At 41.3% G+C, this 18,842-nt stretch overlaps 1 protein-coding gene across 10 annotated transcripts in view; it reads right to left on the bottom strand.

Moving 5' to 3' along the window:
- FANCC (FA complementation group C) overlaps nt 1-18,842 on the bottom strand; it is a 262,167-nt gene that overhangs the window by 226,709 nt on the left and 16,616 nt on the right. The window lies entirely within an intron of this gene.

Below are 18,842 nucleotides of genomic sequence, written 5' to 3'. Positions count from 1 at the left end.
TTAAAGAACTAGAAAAAGAAGAACAAGTGAAACCCAAGGTCAGCAGAAGAAAGGAAGTAACAAAAATTAGAGCAGAACTAAATGAAATAGAGAACAAAAAGACAACAGAAAAAATTAATGTGACAAAGAGCTGGTTCTTTGAAAAGACTAACAAAATTGACAAACCCTTGGCTAGACTTACTAGGATAAAAAGAGAGAAGACACTGATTAACAAAATCAGAAACGTAAAAGGGGAAGTTATCACGGACACCACAGAAATACAAAGGATCATCCAAGAATACTATGAAGGACTATATGCCACCAAATTCAACAACCTAGCAGAAATGGGCAAGTTCTTAGAAACATGTAGCCTTCCAAGGCTAAACCATGAAGAACTGGAAAATCTAAACAGACCGATCACCAGTAACGAAATTGAATCAGTCATCCAAAACCTTCCCAAAAGCAAAAGTCCGGGACTAGATGGCTTCACTAGTGAATTCTACCAAACCTTCAAAGAGGATCTAATACCAATCCTCCACAAACTCTTCCAAAAAATTGAAGAAGAGACAGTACTCCCTAACTCATTTTATGAGGCCAACATTACCCTGATACCAAAACCTGGTAAGGACAGCACAAAAAAAGAAAACTACAGACCAATATCTCTGATGAATACCGATGCAAAAATCCTAAATAAAATTCTAGCAAATCGAATACAACAATGCATTAAAAAGATTATTCATCACGACCAAGTGGGGTTCATCCCCGGGGCACAAGGATGGTTCAACATACGCAAATCCATCAATGTGATACATCACATAAGCAAAATAAAGGACAAAAATCATATGATTATATCAATTGATGCAGAAAAAGCATTTGACAAGATACAACATCCATTTATGATTAAAACACTTAATAAAATGGGTATAGAAGGAAAATACCTTAACATAATAAAGGCCATATATGACAAGCCCTCTGCTAATCTCATAATTAATGGAGAAAAACTGAAGCCCTTTGCTCTATGTTCAGGAACACGACAGGGCTGTCCCCTATCACCTCTGCTTTTCAACATAGTGTTGGAAGTCCTTGCCAGAGCAATCAGGGAAGAGAAAGAAATAAAAGGCATCCAAATTGGGAATGAAGAAGTTAAATTATCACTCTTTGCAGATGACATGATGCTATATATAGAAAACCCTAAAGACTCCACCAAAAAGCTATTAGAAACAATCAACGAATACAGTAAAGTTGCTGGCTACAAAATCAACGCACAAAAGTCCATTGCCTTCCTATATACTAACAATGAAATCTGAGAAAAAGAAATACAAAAAACAATTCCTTTTGCAATTGCACCAAAAAGAATAAAATACCTAGGAATAAACTTAACCAAGGATGTGAAAGACCTATATGCTGAAAACTACAAGACATTTTTGAAAGAAATTGAAGAAGACACAAAGAAATGGAAAGATATTCCGTGCTCATGGATTGGAAGAATCAACATAGTTAAAATGGCCATATTACCCAAAGCAATATACAGATTCAATGCAATCCCCATCAAAATCCCAATGGCATATTTTAAAGAAATAGAACAAAAAATCATCAGATTTGTTTGGAACCACAAAAGACCCCGAATAGCCAAAGCAATCTTAAGAAAAAAGAACAATAATGGAGGTATCACACTTCCTGACTTTGGCTTGTACTACAGGGCTACAATAATCAAAACAGCATGGTATTGGCAGAAAAACAGACACATAGACCAATGGAATAGAATTGAGAACCCAGAAATAAAACTACATAAATATGGACAAATAATTTTTGACAAAGAAGCTAAAAACATACAATGGAGCAAAGACAGCCTCTTCAATAAATGGTGCTGGGAGAATTGGATAGCCACGTGCAAAAGAATGAAACTGGACTGCTATTTGTCACCACATACCAAAGTTAATTCAAAATGGATCAAAGATTTAAGCATAAGACCTGACACAATAAACTGCATAGAAGAAAACATAGGTACTAAACTTATGGACCTTGGGTTCAAAGAGCATTTTATGAACTTGACTCCAAAGGCAATGGAAGTAAAAGCTAAAATAAACGAATGGGACTATATGAAACTTAAAAGCTTCTGCACAGCAAAAGAAACCATTGACAAAATAAAGAGGCCACCAACTGAATGGGGGAAGATTTTTGCAAACAGTGCCTCCGATAAGGGGCTAGTATCCAGAATATACAAGGAACTCATGCAACTCAACAACAACAAAACAAACAACCCAATTGAAAAATGGGCAGAGGACTTGAAGAGACATTTCTCCAAAGAGGACATACAAATGGCAAATAGACATATGAAAAAATGCTCAACATCACTAATCGTCAGAGAAATGCAAATCAAAACCACAATGAGATATCACCTCACCCCAGTCAGAACGGCTATCATCAACAAGACAAATAGTAACAAATGTTGGAGAGGCTGTGGAGAAAAAGGAACCCTCATACACTGTTGGTGGGAATGCAGACTGGTGCAGCCGTTATGGAAGACAGTGTGGAGGTTCCTCAAAAAATGACGAATAGAATTGCCATATGACCCAGCAATCCCTCTCCTGGGTATCTACCCAAAAAATATGAAACATTTATACATAAAGACACGTGTGCTCCAATGTTCATTGCAGCTTTGTTTACAGTGGCCAAGACATGGAAACAACCAAAATGTCCTTCGATAGATGAATGGATAAAGAAGTTGTGGTATATATACACAATGGAATACTATTCGGCAGTAAGAAAAGATGATATAGGAACATTTGTGACAACATGGATGGATCTTGAGAGAGTAATGCTGAGCAAAATAAGTCAGACAGAAAAAGCAGAGAACCATGTGATTTCACTGATATGTGGTATATAAACCAAAAACAACAAAAGAACAAGACAAACAAATGAGAAACAGAAACTCATAGACACAGACAATAGTTTAGTGGTTGCCAGAGGGTAAGGGGGGTGGGGGGTGGGGGGTGGGAGATGAGGGTAAGGGGGATCGAATATATGGTGATGGAAGGAGAACTGACTCTGGGTGATTAACACACAATGGGATTTATAGATAATGTAATACAGAATTGTACACCTGAAATCTATGTAATTTTACTAACAATTGTCACCCCAATAAATTTAATAAAATAAAATTAAAAAAATAATAATAAAAAAAATAAAAGTGTGGAGTCAAACTACACATACTAAGGATTATTTTAGAAATTAATTAGCGCGTTCAATACTTGAGGTTGGTACTCTGAAACATGTTCACCAACTTGATGGCCATCATGCACTCATTCACATTTTAGTTTACAACTACAATTTAACTAGACTTCAAGTCTTTAATTTATCCAAAACTTTACTGTTCACACCAAGAAACAACATTTCTTAGACCTTAACATTTTCTCTTCTCTTTCAACAACAGGACTCAGTTGCCTTTTTTTATGAAACCGTTAGAAAATGTTTTATTACTTCAGGAGAAGTACTGAGTAAGCTCTGGTGATGGGTAAACCGCGAAGCTGCCGTGGGGTGAGTTGAACTCACTCGGTCAGGGCCTCATGCCCTCACACCTGCCTCGCAATACCCACTACTCCAACATGAGTCTCAGCAAAACTACAACTTACTGTATATCAGGGGCACTTTGGATCAATGCAATGGTCAAAACTGCACATGCTAAATCTGAAAACACTGAGTCAACTGAATAATATATTAAATCCCCTCTATATTGCACTGCAATTTAAAATGACATAAGGATCATGATATAGACACACTGAATTAATGTATCAGGAGACTTCACTGCTGGGAAAATAGCAGGGACAGAGGCCCCCAAATGCCATTACCTTTTCAATGACAAAGAAGATTGTTGGTAAAGTGAAAAAGATACCATAGTTGAAAGGAAATATACCTTTTTATTGCTACTTTAGATACCCTATCAATTCATATCTTTGTTAAGACATTTCCTTCCTCATCCAAAGGTAATTCATTTGGATTTTCCAATAGGGTTTTAGTAAAGTATAAATTACAAAATTATATGTTGTGGGGACAGAGCCCCAGAAAGTAGTTTACAGGCTCTCGGCCTCACGTGGAAAGGTGCTGGCTCGGCTGTGGCTGACTGGCCGTCGGCTGTGGCCGGTTAGCCGATTGGCCGCTGGTATAACTGCTGCGGCTACAGAGGAGAGCCGAGGACTGCCGAGGATTGCCGAGGAGCCGAGCAGAGCCGAGGAGAGCAGAAGAGGAGAGCCAAGGAGAGAGGAACAGAGTCGAGAGAGTGGAGGAGAGTCGTCGGTCAGTCGGTTGGTGGAAAGGCGGACGGCAGGTCGCGCGTCCAGTGGGCCCAGCCTCCAGTGATATGACACCCCTACCTATGGCTCCGTGGGTGTTCCTTTTTGCCCTCACCATTTCCTGCGTTCTTGTGTGGGGAGCGGGAGCAGAGACCCCGCAGGCCGCCCTGCCTGAAAAATGGCGCGGCCAGCAGGCCTCGGCGCACGACAAATGGCGCAGCGAGCAGGGTCTCCCGCACGACATATGTCTTCAGTGGATTATAATATTTCAAACATATTAAACTCCTCTGAGCACAGATATAAAAGTCTCTGGGAACAACAGTCCCAGACAATACCTTTTATTTAGTAAAAGGAAACATCCATTCAAAAAGGTGGGAAGGCAGAGGCTGAGTGCTTAAGGGGGCAAGGAGACCATTTAGGCAGAAATTTGGGCGTTGAGACAGAAAGCAAAGACGACGCAGTTAGGGTATATGGAGCTGGCCAAACCAACACAGGTCATATATGGGTTGGCTTTCCAGGTGTGCTCACATACCAATATAAAGAATACCAAACGTGAACACTGGCATTCACATGCAAGACACTCACAACGGACCTGGAGCAGCAATCTCGTTCACAGAATACCTTACAGTATGTTCTGTCTGAAATATTTCAAAATTGTAATTAGGTTCAAAGACAACTCGTGGCTTTAGTGGTTTCAGGAGTAGAGAAATATCTTGTGACTCTCGTTAATCCTCTTGAAAAAAACTCCTAAAATCCCTTTCATTTCAAATGGCAACATTAGCCACCGTCACTGAACTTAAAACATAAAGGAAAACTACAGTATGAGAAGTTCCTGTCATTCAGGAGACTCAGCAGAACAAACCCTGCCGTGCCAAGGAAGGTTTCCAGAGACAGAGACCGGAACGATACGTGGGGATTCCTCAAGTGAACAGTAGGTAGAATGTTCTAGGTAGAGGGAACAGCGGGTGTGAAAGGCTGAGCCAAGAGGACCTGTCAGTAGTCAAAGCATAGACTAACAAAACATAAAGCAACTGTTTTAGAATCTTGCCAAAATCAGGGATTACTCCCTTCTCTAGGTGTGGCCCTCATTGACTTCTTTTTAATAATGAAGAAAACATTTTCGGGCACCTAGAGGTAGAGACCAGTCAAAGAATTACCCTACTCGTGCTTTTATAGTTTGACCTCACCATTTTATCCCTCCACTAGTGACACTCCTTCCTTTGTTCCTTCCTTCATTACTTTCTTCCCAAGACTTTCAGGAATCCCACTCTCTTAGGGAGACGTAACGTCCACACCCTACAGCAAACCCCTGTTGGCATGTTTGGGTAACTGCTTCAAATGGAGCACATTTTAGGTTCTTTACTACCTCTTCTGGAGAAAACGACAGGCTGTGCTAACATCTAATCATCTCCATCACTTTACTTGAGTCAGGCTCAGTAGATAGGCTGTGGGGACAGAGTCCCAGAGAGCAGTTTCCAGGCTCTCAGCCTCACGTGGAAAGGTGCTGGCTTAGTTATTAGATGGCCATCCGCTATGGCTGAGCGGCCATCAGCTGTTACCAGATAGCCATTAGCCACTAATATAACTGCCGTAGCTACCCTGGGGGGTTTGTTGGTTGGCAGAGAAGCGCGGATTGCAGTTAGCAGGGCAGATTGCAGCTAGTAAGTAGGGGAGTTGTGGGGACAGAGCCAGGAGTGCAGTTTCCAGGCTCTCACCCTCACATGGAAAGGTGCTGGCTCACGTAGTAAATGGCCATCAACTGTGATTGGAGGGTCATCAGCTGTGGCTAGTTGGCCGTCAGCTGTAACCCTTGAGCCATTGGCTAGCACAAAAATGGGGGCTAGCAAGAAGATGGTGGCTGAGGTAGCAAGCGGTGGAGTGTGGATTGCAGATTGCAGAGAAATGGATTGATAGCAAGTGAGATTGTTTGGCAGAGACAAGTGGACGGCGGGTTGCGGATAGTGTGGCTCCTGCCTCCTGTGTCTCCAACCCAGCCGCCAGTGAGACTATAGTGGTATGACTCCCCTATGATTCCGTGGGTGTTCCTTTTTGGCCTCACCATATCCTGCGTTCTTATGTGGGGAGCGGGAGCAGAGACCCCGCAGGCCACCCCGACAGGTGGGTTGGTTGACAGAGAAGTGGACTGCGGATTGTGGACCATGTGGCTCCTGCTTCCTGTGTCTCCAACCCAGTCGCCAGTGAGAATATAGTGGTATGACTCCTGTCACGCGGGGCGGCCTGCGGGGTCTCTGCTCCCGCTCCCCACATAAGAACGCAGGATATGGTGAGGCCAAAAAGGAACACCCACGGAGCCATAGGTTGGGGAGTCATACCGCTATAGTCTCACTGGAGGCTGGATTCACAAGACATGCGACCTTCTGTCAGCTTCTCTGCCAACCAACTGACGACTCTCCTCGACTCCACTCCCCAACGCAGCCGCGGCAGTTATATTAGTGGCCAATGGCTCAAGGGTTACAGCTGACGGCCAACTAGCCACAGCTGATGGCCCTCCAATCACAGTTGATGGCCATTTACTACGTGAGCCAGCACCTTTCCATGTGAGGGCCTGGAAACTGCACTCCTGGCTGTCCCCACAACTCCCTTATCTATGGCTCTGTTGGTGTTCCTTTTTGGCCTCACTATGTCCTGCTTTCTTGTGCGAGGGTGGGACCAGAGACCTTGAATGACATAGGCTCTCTACAGTTTGCAATTAAAACATCAAACAGACACCCCCACCTTGTTTTTTTCAGCCAGCTCTCTCGCCCATTGGCAAGCTTTCTCTCTCTCTCCCCCCCCACTCCAGGCAGATCTTTCTGTCTCACTCTCTCTCTCCCACCTCAGCTATGCCTGTTCTCTTCCCCGAGAACATATCACTAATAAACCCTGCTTGCATACTAATCAGCTTGCTGGCCTTTAATTCTTCACTGCGTAGGCAAGAAGAGCCGAGACTCCCGTAACATAAGTGCATGGTGGAAAGTTCGTCAACTTAATTGTCATCCTGGTACCTCGTTAATCCATTTAATCAACAGAATCCTAACCTGAAAAAAGAAATTTCTTAATCCTCAAACGCCCGCGCACCGGAATCCAATTGGCAACTCCCTTGCAGTTTTTACCGGTGACCCAGAAAGCCCCAGGCTGCGATGGCCAAGTCAGGGTCTGGAGTCTGGAGACAACATTATTTTAAAACAGATCAGACCCCGGAAGCAATGTCAGACCTGGACCTGTCTGGCCAACTCCTTTGTTCTTCTTGTGTATCTGTAAAACCTTCTGCCCATTCTAGGAACAGGGAGATGGCCTTTGGACATGAGTCTGCCATTGTCCCAGAATGCTGGCATTTTGAATAAACCTTTTCTTTTCACCAAAAAGAAGAAAAACACATCAAATATAACTTCTAGATTATGAAAGAATTTGCCAACTATTACACTACCTTCTGCAATATGTATCTGTAGGAAGAGGGGCACACAGACCTGGCAGGGTTTTCTAATGGACAAGAGACCATGATAAAATTTCTTGTTTCTCATAAAAAAAGAAAGTGTCATAAATGATAAGCGTTAGGCGAACACTTCAGGCTGTAAAAGTAAACGTGACCAAGGCAAGCAGTATGTCATGCAGGGCGGCCTGCGGGGTCTCTGCTCCCGCTCCCCACATAAGAACGCAGGACATGGTGAGGCCAAAAAGGAACACCCACGGAGCCATAGGTAGGGGAGCCATACCACTATATTTTCACTGGCAGCATCCTCCTCTCTGCAATCCACTCTTGCCAGCCCAGCCACCATCTTCTTGCTAGCCCCCATTCTTTCTCTCTTCTCCTTCTCTAGCGTAGCCACAGCAGTTATATTAGTGGCCAATGGCTCACTGGTTACAGCTGACGGCCAACTAGCCACAGCTGATGGCCATGCAATCACAGTTGATGTCCATTTACTACCTGAGCCAGCACCTTTCTATGTGAGGCCAAGAGCCTGGAAACTGCTTTCTGGGGCTCTGTCCCCACACAGTAGATAGATTTGAAAGGACCTTATGAGTTGCAGTAAGGAACGGACTTTATTCTAAGAGCAATGGGAAACCATTGGAGAATTTTTATCGCAAGAGTGATATAATCAGATTTGTATTTTAGAAAGACCACACAGAAACAGCGTAGATAATGGACTGGAAGGGAAGACAGGAAGACCATACGATAACATGGAAGACATCTTCTAGTAACCGAGGCCTAATCTAGCAGCATGAAGGAATAGAGAAAAGTGCCTCGATATGACAGATACTTAAGAGACAAGAGTACACAATATTTAGTGTGACTGAATGTGCCAAAAAAGGAATACGGAGGAATTAGGATGGTGCGCAGGTGGCTGATTAGGGAACTAGGTAAATGGTACCACCATGGACTAAAAGAGGAAACAAAGGAGTAAGGTTAGAAATATGTTGAGTATAACAGTATAGCTCTGTTTATCACCAACATAAACATGTCTATATACTCAAAACTCATCTCTGTCTTAAAGTCTTTCCATTTTTATCTATCATCCATTCACAATATATGGGCATCCCAGTGAAAATGTCCAATAAGTAATGGGCTATATACGTACGAAGGCTAAGAGACAGATCTGAGCTAAAGACATAAAGCTGAGCTCCATCAATACACAGAAGGCAATTAAAACCTGGCAATGAGATAATCCAGGGAGGATGAGAAAACAGGAAGGACTGAGCCAAGGACAACAGCGTTTTAATTGACCTGTGGACGTTTAATTGAAGAAACGAGGAGGGGAGGGAAGTTAATCATGACAACAGTTACGTTAAGGGAACAAAGTGTTATACCCAGGGAGAACTCGCACTGGTTCTCCCGGGAGAAGTGAGCAGACCCTGTGGTAGAGAACAGGCGGACTACCCACCCATTCGTTCTTGGCTCTAGTTTCTAGGTTCACTCAGCTGCCTTTACAAGAACTATAATCATCCAAAATAAAAAATCAGTAAAAACAAACTGGCAAAATCATCGTTGCCCTAGTTTTCTTTTACTTGGTTGATTCGGAACTGATACTCTCTGTGCAGACAAGCAACGTATGTCGCTCAGATGTAAGAACCATTCTCGCACCGCCATGCGATCCACACGCTGCATCAGGACAGCACAGACACACGGTAACACCACACGGAGTTCCGAGTGCTACGAAACACGGTGATTCCACATTTTGGTTCCACGCTTTAAAAACACTATGTGGTTTTGAGGAAGATCCTAATTGTAGTCATGTTCCTAGTTTTTTTCTATCAAGCGCTGACAAGAAAAAACACAGTGTTAGTCTGACCTTACAGGCACACTCCATTTACCCTACTTTTAACGTGATTTTAACCTTAATGGTGCTCTTGCAAAGCAACAAGAATGTACAGAACTGAGGTCAATTAATAACTTGTTCCTAAAATCTACTGCATTTTTAACTGGATAATATCAAACTCCCTATAATTTGCAATGAGCAATAATTAAACTTGAGACTTCTCCAGTTTCAACTAGGATTTCCCCAAAGATGAAAAACATTGTCATGCGGGAGACCCTGCTCGCTGCACCATTTGTCGTGCGGGGAGGCCTGCGAGGTCTCTGGTCCCGCTCCCCACATAAGAACGCAGGACATGGTGAGGCCAAAAAGGAACACCCATGGAGCCATAGATGGGGGAGTCATACCACTATATTCTCGCTGGTGGCTGGGTTGGAAAAACAGGAAACAGGAGTCATATAATTCTCAACCCTCATTGCTCCGCTTGCAGGCTCAGCCACCATCTTCTTGCTAGCCCCCATTTTTTCTGCTAGCCTAGCCACAGCAGTTATATTAGTGGTCAGTGGCTCGCTGGTTACAGCTGATGGCCAACTAGCCACAGCTGATGGCTATGCAATCACAGTTGATGGCCATTTACTACCTGAGCCAGCACCTGTCTATGTGAGGCCGAGAGCCTGGAAACTGCTTTTTGGGGTTCTGTCCCCACAAACATTATAGGAAATTCTATCTGTTTCATCTGTATATCCCTTTAAGTGCTTCATTAATAACTATTTATTGCTAGATATAAGGTTAGATATAATAAATACCCAAATCAGACCACATTTTAGTAAAAAGCTGTCTAATTCTGTACTGAAATTGTTATCCATGTTTAATTGTCTTCTGGAAACACCTTGTTTTCTAAGCCCCAGAATAGGTTCTCCCTTAGTTACTAACAGGGTAGCCTGTTTATCACCAACATAAACATCTCTGTATGCTCCAAACTCATCTTCTGAAAGTCCTTCCATTTTTATCCATCATCCATTCACAATGGATATGTTCTTGATATCGCAGCTTCTTATGTTGTTTTATCTTCGCTGGAGTGTTTTTCTTGCACCTTCTACATGGGCTGGTCCTTTCTCCCACAATGCATCCTATCTCCTGGGAAGTGGAGACTATCCTTTCGTAAGGCTTTACACACAAAAGCCACTTGATATTAGTGTCTGGCTGATTCTTATGGTTTCCCAAACACAAAGAACCAAAAAGGAATTAGGTTCCTCAATATCTGGTTTTATATTAAACAATCAGCACACGGCATATTTACCTCCACCTTCCTTACCTCATCCTCCTGTCCCTCTCCAATGAAAAACTAGATTAGATGCAGGCAGAAGGAATATCTCGTTAGCATAAAGCTAATTCAGATTAAGGAAAAAAAAAAAGAAGTCAGGGGAATTCAGAAATAGGAAAGAGGAGAAAAAAATGACCAAAGTAAAATGACTAAAAGGAAAACTTTAGCCAATGATAATAAAAAGGAGTAAGACAGATAATCATAAGGCAGTAATGTCAGACGATGACCAAGAAAAAGAAGCCTGCAGGAAATAAATTCAATCTCTTGCTTAAGTTGATCACTAAACCACAGCTCACAGGACAACTGACAACTTTTAAATCCCAATCCAGGGATGTGTGGTTATCCCACCCTGGTACTTGTTATGCCAAATATTACTGCTGACTTGGGGTGCTCCTGAGTCAACTGAGAAGACCACCATCATGGCCATTCCCTGCCAAGAGACACATCACTAACTGGGGGCTGGAGGGAGAGCCCGTGGCAAAGATACCACAGCAGCTGGCCAAGGTCTGCAGAAAACAAGGCTGGTATTGAGGTTAAATTAAATGAAATGGAAGAGAAATCAATACAGGGGAGGATGAGAAGAACAAACACAGTATCAGAGTGGGTTCTTTCTATCTTCAGGAAAAAGCAATATTTGGAATTATTTGGTGCTGAGTGTAACCAAATATAAGACTTTGTTCCTCTCTTGCAATTATTTGTTAGTAACACCATACAAAGAAAAAATAGATCCAGAGACTAAAATGAAGGAGAGTGGTTAAGGTGGGTATAACATTAGCCATTAAAAAAAAACAAAAAACCATACACTTTTAAAGTAACAGAACAGTTAACAGCACAAAAACTATTCCTGACTGACTTGTATTCATCCTAAATTCTTAAATCAAATGAGGAAGCAGCAAACATATGTATACTAGCATGATAATATTTTTGTTAAAATATGTCTGTATAAGCACAGGAAAAGTCTTAATGATTCCAAAACAAATGCTGGTATTATGAGTGATTTTTCCTTTTTTCAAATTTTTTTCTGTGTTTTCAATTAAAATAAAAATAACAATCTTTTAAAACAAAACATCCCCTTCAGGTCATCCAGTGTTTACCCTGAATTACATGTGCGTGGAATTTACAAAGAATCCCTTTCACCTAGAACACAGCTTTGGGAGAGCTGCTCCGACCCAGTGAGGAGAAGGGGCTAAGGCCAGCTGCATGATGGTGGAAAAAACACAAGCTGTGAAGGCCAATGGAAAGGTTTGAATCCAGCATCTCTATTCAGTAGTTTGGTGACTCAAAGAAAATTATACGAAATTTCTGAGTGCCGCCTTCACTTGGTTTCAGGAGTGGAATAATTAACCTACTTCACAGGGTTGAAGTGAGGATTCCTGAGAACAGCTCCCACTTATGACACCATGGATTGGTGAGGCAGGTACCAGGGAGAACTATGACCCTTCTGACCAATGTTATATTTTTTATTATCTCAGGTAACAACCTGTTGCAGATAATGCCAGATTGTTTGCCACTTTCACTGACCTCCCCTTGACCTGTGATTCCTCAGACCAGTCAGTGCTCAGTAGAGCAGCCCAGTTACTGGTGCTTCCTTCTAAAGCATCTATACCTATCACCTCCAGGAGAGAGCAGAGCAAACATCCAGTAGAGTAAAACAGGGAAGCAGGGGTCAGAGAACAAAGCTGTGCTTACCCAAGTTCTTTGTCCTACGAATATATGAGCAAGTTCAGTAGGAGTAGAAAACATTTCCTCTAAAGGCACATACTATAGAAGCACGACCAAATGAACAGCATGATAATCGCTGATATTGTATTAGACTCAGTTTGACATATTGTATATACTTCAGCAGTTTCAACAGTTATTGTTATTCATTTTTTTAGTGTTCTTCTTTAAAAATCTTTAAGGATGCCCACCAAACATTTTAGTATTCATAAGTATGCTTTGAACCCGGAAAAGTTTAGAACCACTGAAACAGAAAATAAATAGGGAGGGTTGTGAGGCAACTATCTAGGAAAGTGCTGCCAAACAAAACTTTCTGCAAAAAAAGTCAATGTTGTTCTATCTACATACGAGGTGTAATCACAAAATATGGTGAACACTGCTGCCAAATACCACCCAATGAAAAGGCAGGGATCTTCAATATGGGAAGTGGCACATCGAACCTTAGTAAGAGTGTGTGACAAGTTTCAACTTGTTTGCTGCAGTCAGTTAGGTGTGAGCTACAGTTGAGAGAAGGTGTGTGGTTTTGGGGGGTATTTTTTGTTTTTATTATTAGTTTCAGGTGTACAAAACAATGTAATAAACATTTACACCCCTCACAAAGAGACAACCCATCTCCCCCCATATACCACCCCTGACATCACACATAGCCGCCAGTTCCACTGACCCTATTCCCTGCGCTGCACTCCACATCCTGTGACATATATATATATATATATATATATATATATATATATATATATACACACACACACACACACACACACACACATATATTAAACCACAGTCGACACCCATCACTATTCAGCGTCAGCTTCAGGTGTACAGTGCAGTGCTCAACCATCTACACCGTCCATGAAATGGTCTCCCTCACAAGTGCCCATCTGACGCCCTGCAAAATCTCTACATTATTGATCATACTCCCCAAACTGTCCTTTGTATGCTGGTGGCAATTTTGTGGTTACCAATTGTGCTTTCTAATCCCCTCACCTTCTCCCCCATCTCTACCCCCCTCCCATCTAGCAACCCTCAGTTTTCTCTCTGTATCTCTGAGACTGTTTCTGATTAGCCTGTTCATTTATTCTGTTCTTTAGATTTCCATATATGAGATCATATGGTATTTGTCTTTCTCTGTCTGACTTATTTCACTTAGCATAATGCTCTCTAGGTCCATCCATATCGTTGCAAATGGTAACATCTCATTCTTCTTTATGGCTGCATAATATTCCATTGTACAAATGTACGTTTCTTAATCCAATCATAAACCAATGGGCATTTCGGTTGTTTCCATGTCTTGGCTACTGTGAACAGCAATGCAATAAACATAGGGGTGCATAAATTTTTTTGAATTAGTGTTTTGGATTTCTCTGGGTAGATATCTAACAGTGGAATTGCTGGGTCATAAGGTAGTTCCATTTCCAGTTTTTTGAGATACCTCCATACTGATTTCCATAGTGGCTGCACCAATCTGCAATCCCACCAGCAGTACATGAGAGATCCCTTTTCTCTACATCCTCGCCAGCACTTGTTTGTTGATTTATTGGTGATAACCATTCTGACCAGAGTGAGGTGGTATCTCATTGTGGTTTTTATTTGCATTTCTCTAATGATTAGTGAAGTTGAGCATTTTTTCATATGTCTGTTTGCCATCTGTATGTCCTCTTTAGAGAAATGTCTCTTCATGACCTCTGCCCATGTTTATTTTTTTGTTGTTCAGGTCAATGAGTTTTTTATAAATTTTGGATATTAACCCCTTAACAGATGTACCATTGACAAATATCTTCTCCCATTCAGTAGGATTCCTTTTTGTTTTACTGATGGTTTTCTTTGCTGTGAAAAAACTTTTTAGTTCAATGTAATCCCCCATGTTTATTTTTGAGAGAAGGTATGTTTTAAAGTGTGCCATAAATCATCCTCCATCATGACAACGCTCCGTGTCACACATTGTTTCTGGTACGGCAGTTTCTGTCAAATAAAAACATCACGGTATGTCCTCATCCACCTTATGCACTGGATCTGGCACCATGTAACCTCTGGCTTTTCCCCAAAGTCAAAATGATTCAGGACATTGAGGCAGCTACGACAGCGCAACTAAAGACACTCACAAAAGAGGACTTTCAGAACTGCTTCAGAAAGTGGCAAGAATGATGGGATAAGTGTTCAAAGTGAGGGGGAGTATTTTGAGGGAGATTAATGGCAATGTGTCTTTTACTACAATACATTTTTTATTTAAACATTCACCACATCTTTTTATCACACCTTGTATATATGCCATCCAGTATCATAGCTACTAGCCATGTATGGCTAATGAACAATGAAATTTGGCTAGTGCAACTGAGGGACTGAATTTTTTATTTTATTTAGTTTTAATTAATTTAAATTTGCATAAAATATGGCTATTGACTATGGTATTGGAGGGCACAGATCTAAAAACTTGTGCTAACTAGAAAAGGGTAGTATGTGGGTGAGTTAGCTAAATTTAAAAAGCAGACAAAAAGAGAAACAATCAAAATACCAAGAAAACAACAAAAACAAAAACACAGCACCGTGTTAGTAGTCTCTTGCTCCACAAAGAGTTCACCTTAATAAAGCTGAGGTCCTAGTCTGATCTCAACCTGTCTTAGTCTGCTCAGGCTGCCATAACAAAAAGTCATACACTGGGGTGGCTTACACCACAAATTTATTTTCTCACAGTTTTAGAAGCTGGAAAGCCCACGATCAAGGTTCTGGACTATTCGGTTCCTGGAGAGGATCCTCTTCCTTGCTTATAGATGGCTACCTCCTCCTCTGTGCTCACATGACCTCTTCTTTGTGTACATGCAGAGAGAAAAAGATCTCTCTTCCTCTGCTTATAATGCCACCAATCCTATCAGATTAGAGCCCCCACCTTTACAATCTCATTTAAACTAATCACCCCTGTAAAGGCCCTATCTCCAAATACAGCCACACTGGGCTTCAACCTATGAATTTGCAGGGCGGGTGGGAGATTGTTACACAAAATTCAGTCCATAACTCAACCCTCCACTGTCCCTTCCCTAACTAGCTTTCTTATCATGAGTTCCAGTATTCCATGGACTATATTTCTCACCCTAAATTTATAATGTTCTACTTAGGCTTAGTTTTGTGTCCACTCTTATCACACCACCAGTTTACACCTGAGTAAGGATTTAACCTCTGAAATTTACCAAGGTTAAATTTAGCTTTGGCCGTCTAACATAGATTCAGACCTCCTAAAACGATTGTGCAGAAAAGAGTTAACATAGCAAGCCTGACACTGCTCTCCTTAGAAAGGCCAGCTTGTAAGGCTGGCCCTTGGCTAGAGTCTGGGAAGTTGGATACTGGGAGAGTTCCACCTCCCTAACTGCTAAGAGGGACTTACTGTGCCTAAACTGTTTGTACAAAATGTGATTTATGCTGAACATCTGCTTTTCTTCTGAGGGTCTGGAATTTTGGTACCTGCTAAGCAGAGGATGACTACATGACCAGCCCCCAATAAAAACGTTGGGCATTGAATCTCTAACGAGCTTCCCTGATGGATGACATTTCACACATGTTGTCACAGTTCTGCTGGAAGAATTAAGTGTGTCCTATGTAACTCCACAGGGAAAGGACTCTTAGAAGCTTGAGCCTGAGCGTCATTCCATGAACCTTTTCCTTTTACTGATTTTGCTTTGTATCCTTTCCCTGTAACAAAGCATAACCACTAGTACAACTATATGCTGAATTCTGTGTCTCCCTAGTGAATCATCAAACCTGGGAGTGGGGACGGCCGGTTAGCTCAGTTGGTTAGAGCACGGTGCTCTTAACCACAAGGTTGCCATGGCCAGTTCGATCCCCACATGGGCCACTGTGAGCTGCACCCTCCACAACTAGACAGAAACAACTACTTGACTTGGAGCTAATGGGTCCTGGAAAAACACATTAAGTAAATACAAGTTTAAAAACTATATTTTTGAAAAACATATTTTTTTTAAAAAATGTAAAAAAACAAACCTGGGAGTGGTCAAGAGGAGCCCCAACACACATCAAACCCATTTTAATTCACATCACCAAACATCTCTTCCCTAATACAAGAACCCTGTACTTCTGTATTTTAATCTTCCCAGGTTCCACTCCAAGCAATAATTCCTCCAGGCCTGGCCTTACCCAGTCTACTATCTACACTGATCACAATCACTCAGGCTATCACTCAGACCGTCAACTCTCTCTACACGTCAGTACTTCTATAACTGGGGTGAATATTCTCTAAGAGATAGGGAGCAGTGTTTTTAATACAAAAAGGTTTGTTTCCTAAATCTTTTAGTACAAATAATGTTCCCAGAAGCTTCTCCATGCTTACCCTCATTTTACTTGCACTTTATGCAAGGGTAAACTCTGCAGAGCACTCCTTCAATCTGCCTAGAAGGTCCAAACACCCTTCAATGCCCCCTTTCATCTCACTTTGCATGGACCAGTCCATTCACTTCTATAGCTTTAGCTTCTACCTGTTAAGATCTACCTGTTAAGATTTTTGATACTCTTGTTCAAAAAGAGCATCTAGATTTGTTTGCTTTACATTTCAACTGAACTGTCTATAGCTACGATATCACAGCAATCCAAAGTTATAGAAGACTATTTGAATCCTTTCCTAACATGTCTTTTTGGTATTCCAGCCTACACTGTTCCTATTTAGTAGTCCACTACTAGAATAGAGCTTGGTACATGCGATGTTATACACAGAGCAGCCATCTAATACATGTTCATTCAATAAATTAATAACATTATCCACCTACCAGACGTGCAGTACACAGAATGGAATACCATGCTGGTAGCATAGACGCATTTAGAAATATCACTACTGATAATCTCACTTGATTAGTTATTAGATATGAATCTGAACTTCCAAAATAATGGTTTGAAATAACCAGCTAGCCATTTTCAGGGGAATACAGAGAGGGATGAAGTTTAAACTTTAAAAATTAAATCATTAAAAGATAAAAAGGGGGCTTGTTTTTCAGAGGAATTTCCAGATAAAGATGGCAAATTGAACACAGACATTCCTTCCTGAAGCCTTACTAAAATGACAATAAATTAATTTTTATTTTTTAAGGCATAAACTTACAAAGATGAGGAGAATAGAAAAGGAGAAAACCAACAGAATTTCAAAAGCTAGAAAGCAGATAAACAAGTAGTAACTGATTTAATAGACTGGAGAAAACTGAATCCGAGAGGGACAATGGGAAAGCTAAAAGCAGCCCATTTTAAATCCCGTTTTATATCATTGGACCCCCAACAGGATCAGGAAATGAGGATATCTGGGACATCTGGAAATAAACACGAAGGAGGACCTAAAATTAGGTCAACTGGTTTAAAGTGTATCTAAGAGGCAGTTAGGTCCCCAGGTGTCCATTCCAACTCCTGGCAGCCCCACCCCCAACCTGACCCAAAAGAAGTGGTTTATTCTTTGGAGGTGATAAAGCAGAGGGTCTCCGGACCAGAAGTCAACAGACACATGGAGAGCAGGGCTACAGCTCCACGAATGGGGGAGGGGTGTCAGGGGTTAAACAAAAATGTGTAAACTGGAATATTGAACGCTGAAACATCCCCACCCCGCAGAGTTTTCAACCACACTCAGGCCCTAGAACAGTCATAGTCTGATTTATAGATGACAAGCAACTCAATAAGCTGAAGAGTAAAGAGCTAGAGATACTGACATGAGAGGGTTCCCCAACACTCAGCCCACCAGATCTTTTTAATGAGAATCTAAAAGTCACTTAAGTGTCTCCCATGCACTTGTTCAGTTTTTTAGTTCCCTGTTCTAAATATAAGAAGACAAACAAGGACTGATTACCAGACATCTGAGGAAACCTCTAACATCAAAGATAGAAACCAAAATATACAGATAAAAAGCAACATGAAAGTCATATGAGGGATGAAGGGGATGGGGAGGACATTTTAGAAACTTTTGTAAAAAGTCATAACATTAATATCTTTACAGCAGAGAGGAAATACTACTATATTCATGAAACTAAGAGAGAATATTAACAAAAAAAATTCAGAGAATGGTCTTAAAATTAAAAATACAATAGCAGAAATGAAAAACCATAGAAAAGAAATAATTTAAAGTTGAAAAATGTCTCCAAAGTCAAGCAAAAAGACAATGTGATGGAAAACAGGAGAAAAATAAGAAAATCAGAGGCTCAGTCCTGAAAGTCAAACTGCAAATAAAGGAGCTCCAAAGAAAATGGAGGGGAGGATATAACCAACAAAAATTTTCCTAGAACTAAAATACAAGAATTTCCA

The sequence above is a fragment of the Rhinolophus sinicus genome, chromosome 16, assembly GCF_057876585.1.
Source record: "Rhinolophus sinicus isolate RSI-liver-muscle chromosome 16, RSI-T2T, whole genome shotgun sequence".
In the NCBI taxonomy this organism is placed as follows: domain Eukaryota; kingdom Metazoa; phylum Chordata; class Mammalia; order Chiroptera; family Rhinolophidae; genus Rhinolophus; species Rhinolophus sinicus.
This window is presented reverse-complemented; position numbering and strand designations above follow the sequence as displayed.